The sequence below is a fragment of the Benincasa hispida genome, chromosome 11 (assembly GCF_027475165.1).
Source record: "Benincasa hispida cultivar pf3 chromosome 11, pf3_genome.v1.1, whole genome shotgun sequence".
Taxonomy (NCBI): Eukaryota; Viridiplantae; Streptophyta; class Magnoliopsida; order Cucurbitales; family Cucurbitaceae; genus Benincasa; species Benincasa hispida.
The window spans coordinates 39,864,369-39,876,354 of NC_143488.1; positions in this window are offsets into that span (position 1 = coordinate 39,864,369).

Below are 11,986 nucleotides of genomic sequence, written 5' to 3' on the forward strand. Positions count from 1 at the left end.
GAAGACTTAAAATTGTTTTTGGAGATAGATTCATTTTACCAAAAAATATACTTTTAGTTTCTAATATGAGAAGGAATATAACATATATCTCTTGTTTGTTAGAACAAATTTATGAAGTATCTTTTAAAGTTAATGAAGTGTTAGTTAGCTCAAGAGGTGTCCAATTTTTTTTTGCAAAACTTGAAAACAACTTATATTTGTTAAGACCAACCAAGGCAAATATTTTAATACTGAGATGTTTAAAACTATTGAAACTCAAAATAAAAGACAAAAAGTTTCTCCTACTGCCTATCTTTGGTACTTGAGACTTGACCACATTAATCTCAATATGATTGGAAGATTGGTCAAGAATGGACTCCTAAGTCAATTAGAAAACAACTCTTTACCTTCATGTGAGTTCTGTGATGAGGATAAGATGACCAAAAGAACCTTACAGAAAAAGGTCTTAAAGCCAAAAATCCCTTAGAACACATGCATTTAGATCTGTGTGGTCTAATGAATGTCAAAGCACGAGGAGGGTATGAATATTTCATCAGTTTTATTGATGATTATTTAAGGTATGGCTATGTGTACCTAATGCATCCCAAGTTCGAAGCCCTTGAAAAGTTCAAGAAGTATAAGGCAGAGGTTGAGAACCTGTTAAGTAAAACAATTAAAATACTTCGATCATATCGAGGTGGAGAGAGTATATGGACTTGAGATTTCATGACTATTTGATAGAACATGGAATCCAGTCTTAGTTCTCGACACCCAGTACGACTCAGTAAAATGGTGTATCGAAAAGGAGAAATAAAACCCTGTTAGACATGGTTCAACCAATGATTAACTATGCTCAATTTCCTAATTCATTTTGAGGATATGCAGTAAAGACTATTGTATACATTTTGAACATGGTTACTTCAAAAATAATTTTTGAAACACCATATGAGTCGTGGAGAGAGCGTAAAGGTAGTATATGACACTTCTAAATTTGGGGGTGCCCTGCACATGTGTGGTGAAAAACCCAAAGAAATTGGAACGTCATTCAAAATTGTGTCTATTCGTAGGATACCCCAAAGAGATGAAAGGTGGTTTGTTTTATGACCCTCAAGATAATAAAGTATTTGTGTTGAAAAACACTGCATTCTTAGAAGAAGACCACCAGAGAGATTATCAACCTCGCAGTAAACTAGTATTGAGTGAAATTTCCAAAGAAACTACAAACAAACCAATAAGAGTTGCTAATGAAGCTGGTAGTTCTAGTCAGCCACATCCTTCTCAAAAGTTTAGAATGTCTCGATGTGGTGGGAGGGTTGTCTATCAGCCCATCCATCACATGGGTTTAACAGAAATTCATGTCGCCATACCTTATGATGGCATTAAGGATCCATTGACCTATGAATAGACAATGAATGATGAAAAACAAGACCAGTGGATCAAATCCATGGTCCTTGAAATGAAATCTATGTACTTCAATTTGGTTTGGGAAGTTATAGATCAGCCAAATGTAATAAAACCTATTGGTTATAAATGGATCAACATAAGGTAACGAGACCAAGCCAGTAAGATACAGACCTTTCAAGCTCGGCTGGTGGCAAAGGGTTATATGAGGGCATGGACTATGAAGAAACTATTGGAATTGATGCCCTAAATATTTTGTAGCTTGAACATGCATGTAGAGACATACAGGTGGATCATGTTAAGTGATAACCTAAATGGTCTGTAGTAGATGGATAAGGCTGGGTACCTTATCCTTGTGACACTACGAATACAGCTTGTTTTGTAGACTTTATAATTGTTGTAAAATGCTACAGATGATCTGATCCTAATCATTCATGTGGAGACATGTGAACAGGGGTATTCTATATAAAGGGGTATGTAAGATCGGACCATGAAATTACTAGTCTCATTATATAACACCATTCATAATAGGGACTTACATTTCACTAGGATGACCATAGGTGACATGACTTGAATCCTGAATGAGTTGTGAACTCCTGCCTATGAAGGCGGTCTTTTGATTTATATGGGTGAGAGTGGCCAGATTGCCGACTCAATAAGCCTACCTTATTAAGGATTCGTCTAATTGGGGCGCCGAGAACACAAACAACTACAGAAGACGAAATTCACTACTTCTCTAACATTTGGGTAAGTACATAAATTGTTCCCTTAAGGGCTGATTCTGAGGCTTGAATAATGTGGCATCACACTCTCTCTTGGCCCAAGAAGATTTTGGTCATAGTTTGAGTATGACTTATTGTTCATTAGAGGGATTAGTAGTACCTAAGGAGTTAGATATAACTACCAGGGCAAAATGGTAATTTTTGCTCAGTTGTACTTATGAGAAATTTGTGAAGGGTTATCGCATCGTTGATTAGTTATTTAATGGACACAAAAATATATATATAGTGCGAAGAGTGCAGCTGGTGGTCTTTAGTGAAGTGACTGACAATTAATGGATGTTGAATAATTTAATTAAAGAAGTTTAATTAATTATTCAAGTACCATTGAAGCTTCAATCTACAAGTCTATAAGGTCCCTTTTGTTGCTCAACAAGGATTATTGAGAATTAATTTTGGATTAATTTGAATCGTTCAAATTAATTGAGGATATTAATTATATATGATATAATTAATTTAAATTAATTATATATAATATAATTAGAATAATGTATTTGAAACTTTATAATATGAAGTTTATTTAAGAGGAAATAAATATTTTAATATGATTCAAATATTAATTATATGAATTGGATTCATAAAATACTATAGGTTAAATTTAATATGAATTTGCTTCATATTAAATACATAGGTTTAATGAGAGAATTTCAAACTATAGGTTATGTTTTATTTGATATAATATAAAATATGAATAACATATATGTTATATTTTATATAATATAAAATATGGATAACATATATGTTATATTTGATATAACATATATGTTATATGATAATGAATTATTATATAATTTATATTATTTTAATTATATTTAAAATAAAATTTAATTAGATGAGGAAGTTGAATAACTCCCTTCTGCAATTTTCTCAAATTTGAACGTGAGATGGGAAGTGGTTAAATGTTTTCTTCTCCATGACCAAAAACACAGAATACAGATGGTTTTCTTTTTGAATCAGTGTTCTTCCCTAAAAATTCCCTCTCAAATTCTCTCCCTCTCCCAGAAAATATTTTAGAGCCCACACATTTATGATATTCTCACCCTACCATAAGGAGAATCCAAAGGAAACTTTTGTGGTGGTGACCTCACTAACGACTTTTTTGGTGCATGTTTAATCATGACCGGAGAAAAGGATTCATGAAGAAGTTTCTATCTTCAAGAGTACGTATTTCTCCTAAAGAACCCAGAAGCCATAAGCGTGGGAAGCACATTAACCATAAATATCATCTAATCAGGGAGATTGTGCAATGAGAAGATGTAATTGTCAAACAGATAGCCTTCGAGCATAACATTGCTGATCCGTTTACAAAGACCCTCATGGCTAAAGTGTTTGAAGGTCATCTAGTGAGTCTAAGACTATGAGTTATGCAAGTATAGGGCAAGTAAGAATAGCCATGGGTGTATGATGCCCTAGTTCATTGTATTTTTGTCTTTTTTTCTCTCACGCTCAATATTATATGTAACCGACCCAACTGAAGTTTTAGTCCAAGTGGGAGTTTGTTAGGTTTTATGTCCTAAAACTCATTGTTTGTAAATGATAAACATATTCCATTTTACAATAAAGTTGTTATTGAGGTTTATTCATTAAAGATGTTATTGAATATATGAATTTCATTGAAGAAACCTACATCCAATAAACTAAAGAACCTCTAGCTATAACATGAATTCTTGAATGTGGAGACATAAAAGTGGATTAAGTTCAAGTAATATCCAAAATGGTCCGTAGTATAAGGATAAGGTTGGGTACCTTATCCTGAGGACACTATTGATGTGGCTCACTTTGTATTTGATACAAACAATGTGATCTTGAATCGTTCATGTGAATACATGCAAGTGGGGATGTCATATGCAATGAGTTTGCATAAGACCAAACAGAGAAATAGCCTTTTTACTTTATAATGTCGTTTACTGTTAAGACTGACTATTTCAATACGATGACCTAGGTAACTCGATCTTAATCTTGAGCTAACTATGAACTCCTGTATATTCAGGATTATTCTTTAATCTGCATGGGTGAAAGTGGACCGAGTTCGCCGACTCAATAAGTCTACCATTTTAAGGATAAGACCGAGTAGATAGCTAGAAACATAGACCTGTAAGATGGAACTCCTTGTTCGGAGTCGGGAATCGAGGTCGTTACTCAACCGCAAAATCGAACAAAAATTATTTATTCTCATAGATCTAAACCTTATACCACAAATGTAGTAAAACCGGTAAGATCGGGGTCGAATCCACAGGGAGACTGTTGAATCAATCTAGGACAATTTATGAATTAAAAAAAGGATTTTAATTGTTTTGGTTTTGATGAGGGAAATTAAACAAATAGAGAAAAGAAACAATAATAAGTGTAGGAAAAAAAAGGGATTTTGAATCAAATTGAGGGAAAATCTTGGGATTAGTTTGTATGCTTTTTATTTTCTATCCTTAGGTACTAGTTATTTTTTTCAATTATGTAAACCCCTCAACGTATTAGAAATTCTAATAGCCCAATAAGCAAATTTTTGATAAAAATCTAAATCAACCCTAATTCAGTTAAAAACCTTTTCTTCTTAGCGATGCCCAAGTTAAAACTGAAAAGCATTAAGAAAGGGTTCAATTGTCGAGATATTCAACAAGCCGGAAAGTCATATCTTGTTGCATGATTTATTTGGGAAGGATTATATTAGGACCCAAATGAACTTGGCCAGAAAAAGTCTAGACCTCAACCATACGACCCTAATATTTGCAACTTAATCAATCAACAATGCATAAGCTAGAAAGATTTTGCAAACATGAAATTCAACAAACCAATTTGTCAAAAAAAATTTGAATTCAATTAAAAATAAAACAAATTCCCCAAATGGTTCACAACAATTAAATAAAATAAACTAGTTGGTCTTCAAGAACTAAGACATACAAACTATCCCAAGAAAATAATTTAGCCTCTAAAAGGTATATCTAGAATACAATGATCAAAGAGGAAGAATCGAGGCTAATATACCAATAATTGCTCGACAATTTGACTCAATCACTCAAAAACTGGAAAAAAATACTCTCAATTTTCTCTTTATTCGGGCTTATTCTCGAATAAGTAGTGGCTGCCTTCAAGGCTGAACACGAGGGTCCTATTTATAATATCCTAGAAGCATCGCAACGGTAGGGTCAAGCAGCAATGCTTGATAGCACCATGCGCACCCTTGATTCTCCATTAATGTTAGCAAATTTGCGACGCTCTGGGGGAGTGTTGCAATGCTGCACTTCTGTCTTAAAGCGTCAAGCTTCAGCGTTAGGGGGCATTGCAACGATGGCGATGACTCACTCAATTGAGCGTTAGGGGGCATTGCAACCCTGTTCCTGAAGCTACTGCCTTTCCGTGTCAAATGAGCGTTGGACTTAGGCTTGAGATGAGCATTGTGACGCTAGCGCAGGGTAAAATCATCCTTTTTCAACTCAACTCGATTTAGTACGTTTAGACTCTGGTTTTTTTGCTCTTTTTGCTCAATTCTTTGTCTTTTCCACGTGTCAACTCCACAAAATTACTTCTCCTACAAAATAAGACAGTAAAATCCAAGAATTACCCAAATATAAGAAGTTAAGTCTATAAATTTAGCTTTTTTTAGAGCTAACAAACACCCCTAACTTAAGACTTGATTGTCCCGAGCAAGATAAAATTCAGTCATGGATTTTAATAAGAAAATGTTCACTCTATTTAACGAATCCTTTCTCCAATCTCAATAGTCTATAAGGTCACATAATAAATCAAACCAAATAATCACTCAATTGAGCCTTTTTATAAAAAGGGTATTTTTCAATCAAAACCATGTACAGACAAAAAAACTAAGAAAGAATTTTTTCCTTAATCGTAAAGTGCCCGAAAAAGTCTTATCCATCTCCCAATTCATCTTCCATCTACTCTGGCTTGGTCATCAGCTAAAGACATACTGATATTGCTAATCAAAGAGTAACACTATCAAGGAAAGCCCAAAACCTCATGCACACAAAAATTAAAAGGCATTTATTTACCTAAAGGACTAGCTTTCACACTTCACCGCTGGGAACCTATCACTCTTTTCTCGTGGGCCCTAATAGAAGCACAGCGAAGGTAGCTCTTTTCACCTCTATCCATGCACACATGCACATTATTATTATTATTATTATTATGTGTCTGAAAAAGGCAATTTTTCACACACATTAGGCTTTTTTTTCACTATCTAGTTTTACTCTCAGGCACTAAAAGTTACTCCCAAGCCAATAGGGGGCATTTTGAGGTGACGACGAAAATCTGAGATAGATAATCTGTTTCTAAGACTTCAAAGGATTTAAAACCAAAAAAAAAATCAATTTAGAATCATTTTATATGGATCTCATGAAAAAAAAATTGTTTATAAAAAGCTCAAAATTGTGAAAGTTACCCTTTTTAGAATAGACAACCCATTGAGTGCATCATCAATAAGTCATTGAAAGGATACACCAATAGAGCAAACAAAAATATGCAAACCATGACAGAATCAATTTAATTTTTAATCGTAAACATGCTTTGCCCTTCCCCTTCCTCCCCCCCCCCCCCCAACTTAAAAATATGCATTATCCCCAATGCTAAGGACAAAAAAGAGAAAGGGGAAAAAGGAAACAGAAAAACTTCTCTGGATTTTTGGGCTTTGGCATGATCATTTTATACCTCAAGAGTCAAAATTGCACATTTCCTATAAAGAAGGGTAAATGTAGCCACCCGATATTTTAAATCAAAAATAAAAAAAGGAAAAATATAGAAGAAAGGAAAGAAAAGTAAATAAAACTCCTGGTTGCCTCCAGATAATACAACGTTTAACGTCCTTTGCTAGACGCCTGGTGATACGGGCTCAAGTGATAGAAGGTGGAGCAAACAAGAAGCTTGCACTAATGTAGTTGACTTCTCCTTCATTGAAAATTTTTAAGTGATGCTTGTTTACTTTGAATTCCTTACCAGTTTCTAGATTTCTAATGTCCACAGCACCATAGGGAAATAAATTAATTACCTCAAAGGGATCAAGCCATTTAGATTTCAGTTTACCGAGCATAAGTGATAGATGAGAATTATAGAGTAACATTTTCTGCCCGACCCAAAATTTCCTTCTCAAAAGGCCTCTATCATGAATTAGCTTTGATTTTTCCTTGTAGATCCTTTAGTTCTTATAGGCCTCCAAGCGCAATTCCTCCAACTTTTGTAGCTCTAGCAATCTCTGCTCACTGGCTTGAGCTAAGTTCATATTACATCCTTTGACGTCCCAATATGCTCCATGCTCAATTTCGACCGGTAGGTGCCACACCTTGCCATAGACAAGCTTAAAGGGCGTTGTTCCCATAGGTGTTTTGAATGCGATCCTGTACGCCCAAAGAGCATCGTCAATGCGCGTGCTCCAATCTTTCCTATTTCGGTTCACCATCTATCCCAGGATATTTTTTACCTCTCGATTTGATATTTCAGCTTATTCGTTAGTCTGAGGGTGATACGGAGTGGTAACACGATGGTGTACTCCATATTTCCTCATGAGTGCCTCGATGGTCCCGTTGCAAAATGAGTACCCTGGTCACTGATTATAGCATTAGGTATACCAAATCTAGAAAAAATATTAGCTTTTAAGAAACCTGAAACCACAACAACATTATTATTCCTGGTGGAGATTGCCTTGACCCACTTCGAAACATAGTCAACTGCTAAAAGAATGTATAAGTAGCCAAATGAAGAAGGAAAAGAGCCCATGAAATCCATACCCCATACATAAAAAATCTCACATTCAAGAATAGAATTTAATGGCATCTCATTCTTCCTAGACAAAGATCCTGACTTCTAACACCTCTCACAAGATTTACAAAATGCAAAGCAGTCAGCGAACAGAAAATTCCAAATCAACCAACTATCTAAGACCTTTCTAGCAGTTCTCCTAGGACTAAAATGCCCTCGAAAAGCCATCTCATGAAAAAAGGTGAGCACTGATTCAAAATCTTCATTTGGGACACACTTCCTAATGTTTTGGTCAGAACAAATCTTCCAAAGGTATGATGGTTCCCAAACAAAGTACTTAGAATCATTTTTCAATTTGGCTCTTCTAGAACTAGGCATATCATAAGGGAACTTACCTGTTACTAGGAAATTAACCATTTCTGCATACCATGGAGTGGGTGTGTCAATATGGAACATGAATGCATCTGGAAAGTCCTCATATAGAGGTATGGGGTCTTCTTCTTGTACTATCCTGCTCAAATGGTCAACTATCAAGTTTTCTGCCCCCTTTTTGTCTTTGATGGTCATATTGAACTCTTGAAGAAGGAGCATCTGTACCAATCAAGGTTTTGACTCCTTCTTGGTCATTAGATACCTGAGAGCAACGTGCTCAATAAAGATAGTGACAGGAAATCCAAGGATGTAAGAAAGAAATTTATTCAAAGCAAAAATAATGGGAAAAAATTCCTTTTTTAGATGTGGTGCAATTAATTTGATTGGGGTTAAGGTCCTTGATGCAAAGCATATGACGTCACTCTTTCTGTTGACCCTTTGTCTTAGCACCACTCCCACAGCTAGATTACAGGCATCGTAAATGATCTCGAACGACACATCCCACCTTGGAGGTTGCAAAATTAGGGCAGTGGTCAGCTTCTTCTTTAAGGTGTCGAAAGCCTCTTGACACTTTTGTCAAACTCAAAGAGAACATCCTTCTGCAATAATATGGATAGAGGCAATGCCAACTTTGAAAAATCCTTGATGAACCACCTATAAAAACCTGCACTTCCAAGGAAAGAACAAATTTCCCTAACACATGTCAGATGGGAAGGTTGGAAATAACATCCACCTTAGCTTTATCTACCTCAATTCCTTTTGCAGAAACTAAATGCCCTAGCACAATACCATGGGAAGCCATAAAGTGACACTTTTCATAATTTACACTAAGATTAGCCTTAATGCATCATTTCAAATCTAGACTAAGGTTATGCAAACAAACCTCAAAAGACTCTCTGTAAACTATAAAATCATCCATAAATACTTCTATGCACTTTTCTATAAAATATGAAAATATGCTTATCATACACCTTTGGAACATACCTGGGGCATTGCAAAGCCCAAATGGCATATGTCTGAAGGCATAAGTACCATAACTGCACGTGAATGTGGTCTTTTCTTGGTCCTCTTAGGCGATGGGGATTTGGTAGAATCCAGAAAATCCATCAAGAAAACAGAAGAATGGTTTTCTGGCAAGCCATTCCACTATTTGTTCTAGAAAGGGATGGGAAAGTGGTCTTTTTTGGTTACCTCATTTAATTTTTGAAAATCAATGCACATCCTACATCCGTTTTGCACATGCATTGACACCATCTCTCCTTTGTCATTCTCTACAATGGTCATACCGGTCTTCTTAGGAACGACGTGAATGGGGCATACCCACTTGCTATCAGGAATGGGTAAATGATCCCGACCTCTTTAAGCTTAATTATTTCCTTGAGAACAACGTCTTTTAAGTTGAGATTGAGCCTCCTGAGGGGTTGAATAGTGGGCTTGGCTCCTTCCTCTAAAGTGATTCTATGCATGAAAAGGGCAAGGCTTATTCCCTTGAGATCATCGAAGGTCCATCCAGTGGTCTCTTTATAAGTTTTTAGGACGTCGATCGAGGATTCCTCTTGGGCCAGTTTCAATTCTATAGAAATTATGACTAGAAGGGTATTTCTTTCTCCCAAGTATACATATTTCAAATGACCAGGGAAATCTTTCAGCTCAGTCCCTTGTACTTGCAAATCAAACATATCAAAGTCAGAAGAAGGTTCATCTATTTTGGTAGCATCAATAATAGGAGACAAGTCATATGAGTTTATATCAATACATGGAGCAATTATCATGTTCGCATCGTCATTTTCATCATGCAATATATCATCTATAAAATCATGTGTCTCAATCAAACATAAGTACAAATATTCCTCAGGAAATTTCATGGCATCATTCATGTTAAAAGAAACAATTTCCCTATCAAATTTTACAGACAGCAAACCCCTATCTACATCAATTTTTGTTTTAGTTGTTTTCTCGAAAGGTCTACTAAGAAGAATTGTAGAAGATGAGGGAGAACAAATTTCATCCATTCTTAATATGTAAAAATCAACCAGGAAAATTAAGTCCTTTACTTGCAAAATTACATCTTCAACTATCCCTAATGGTTGGATATAAGATCTATCAACCAGTTGGATGCACACAACAGTTTTTTGTAAGTCATTTAATTTTAGATCCTCATAAACACGATAAGGCATGAAATTTATAGAAGCTCCTAGATGTAACATGGCATGACAAATTACTCTATTACTAGTTATACAGGGCAAAGTGAACATACCTGGATCTCGACATTTTTCAGGCATATTATGTTTTAGAAGAGCAGATACGTTCTTACTTACCACTACCATTTCCTTGTCCTTACCTTTTCTCTTATTGGTACACAACTCCTTGAGGAATTTAGCATACCTAGGTATTTGCTAAATTGCATCCAAGAGTAGGATGTTAATTTGAACGCTTTTGAACATCTCGATCAGCTCTTCGTCCGTTTATTCCTATTTTGGCTTTGCTAGCTTCTAGGAAACGGAGCTTTAGGAATGTAAGATTCAAGAGAAGGTGTAGGAGGGGTACTTATCTTAGGTGGTTGTATCTTAGAATCACCATCATTCTTTTCAATTTCTTCGTTTATCTTACCAATTGAAGAAGGATCGTCAGAGGAGGTCTTGGTGATGGAAGCTCCTTACCACTTCTTAGTGTTATAGCACTGAACTTTTCAGAACTTTTGTTCTTAATCCGATTTATTGCAGCAACTAATTGTGTAACTTGAGTCCCTAGATTGGCCATGCTTACTCTAGTCTCTTGTTGATAGGCCATAGTGTCTTGAGACAATTGGAGTGAGTCCTTCTGCAGCTGCTGGAGTTCCCGATGAAATTTAAGAGAATTATCAGCTAAAGTCTTAACCATGTCTTCTAAAGACATATTTGAGGAAGACGACGATGGTTAATTGGAATGGTTATAACTAACATGCCCCTATCCTTGGCCTTGACCTCCCCACTTAAGGTTAGGGTGATCACGCCAACCTAGGTTGTAAACTGGGCCATGAGGGTCATACTTCCTCTGGTATCCCCCTAACTGTATTTATTTGAGCTTGAGGACATACTTTAGATGCGTGCTCAACTACTCCACAGGCTCCACAAGCCTTAACTTGAGCTACTCCTCCCTAGGCCAACTGTGTCACAAGAGAAATTAAATTAGAAATTTGAGTTTTTTATTCCTTAACTTCTAAATTACTAGATACATCAAATTCAGTGGCCCTGGTGCCAAAATTTTGGTTATTCTCAGCCATGCGAGATATCAATTCTTGGGCCTCACTAAGGGTCTTGTCAGCAAGAGCACCCCCAATTCCTGAGTCGATTGAATTCTTTTCATTGGCAAGCAAGCCACCATAGAAATATTGAATTATTAATTGGTCAAAAATTTGGTGATGGGGAAAACTAGCCCATAAACGATTATAGCATTCCCAATATTCAGATAGAGATTCTCCCACAAACTGTTTTATACTACAAATGTCTTTCCTTATGGAATGGGCCCTAGAGGCTCAAGAAATTTATTTTTCAATTCATTTCAAGTAGTAATTAATCTAGAAGCCAAGTAGTACAACCAATCTTTGACGTCTTCCTATAGTGAAAAAGGAAACGCCCTTAGGTTTATTTGCTCTTTTGTCACTTCATGGAGTCTTATACTTACACAGACTATATGGAAGTCTTTGATGTGTTTGTGGGGTTCTCCCCTACAAGCCCTTTGAAAATTGGTAATAAATTTGATTGGTCCTGGTTTTA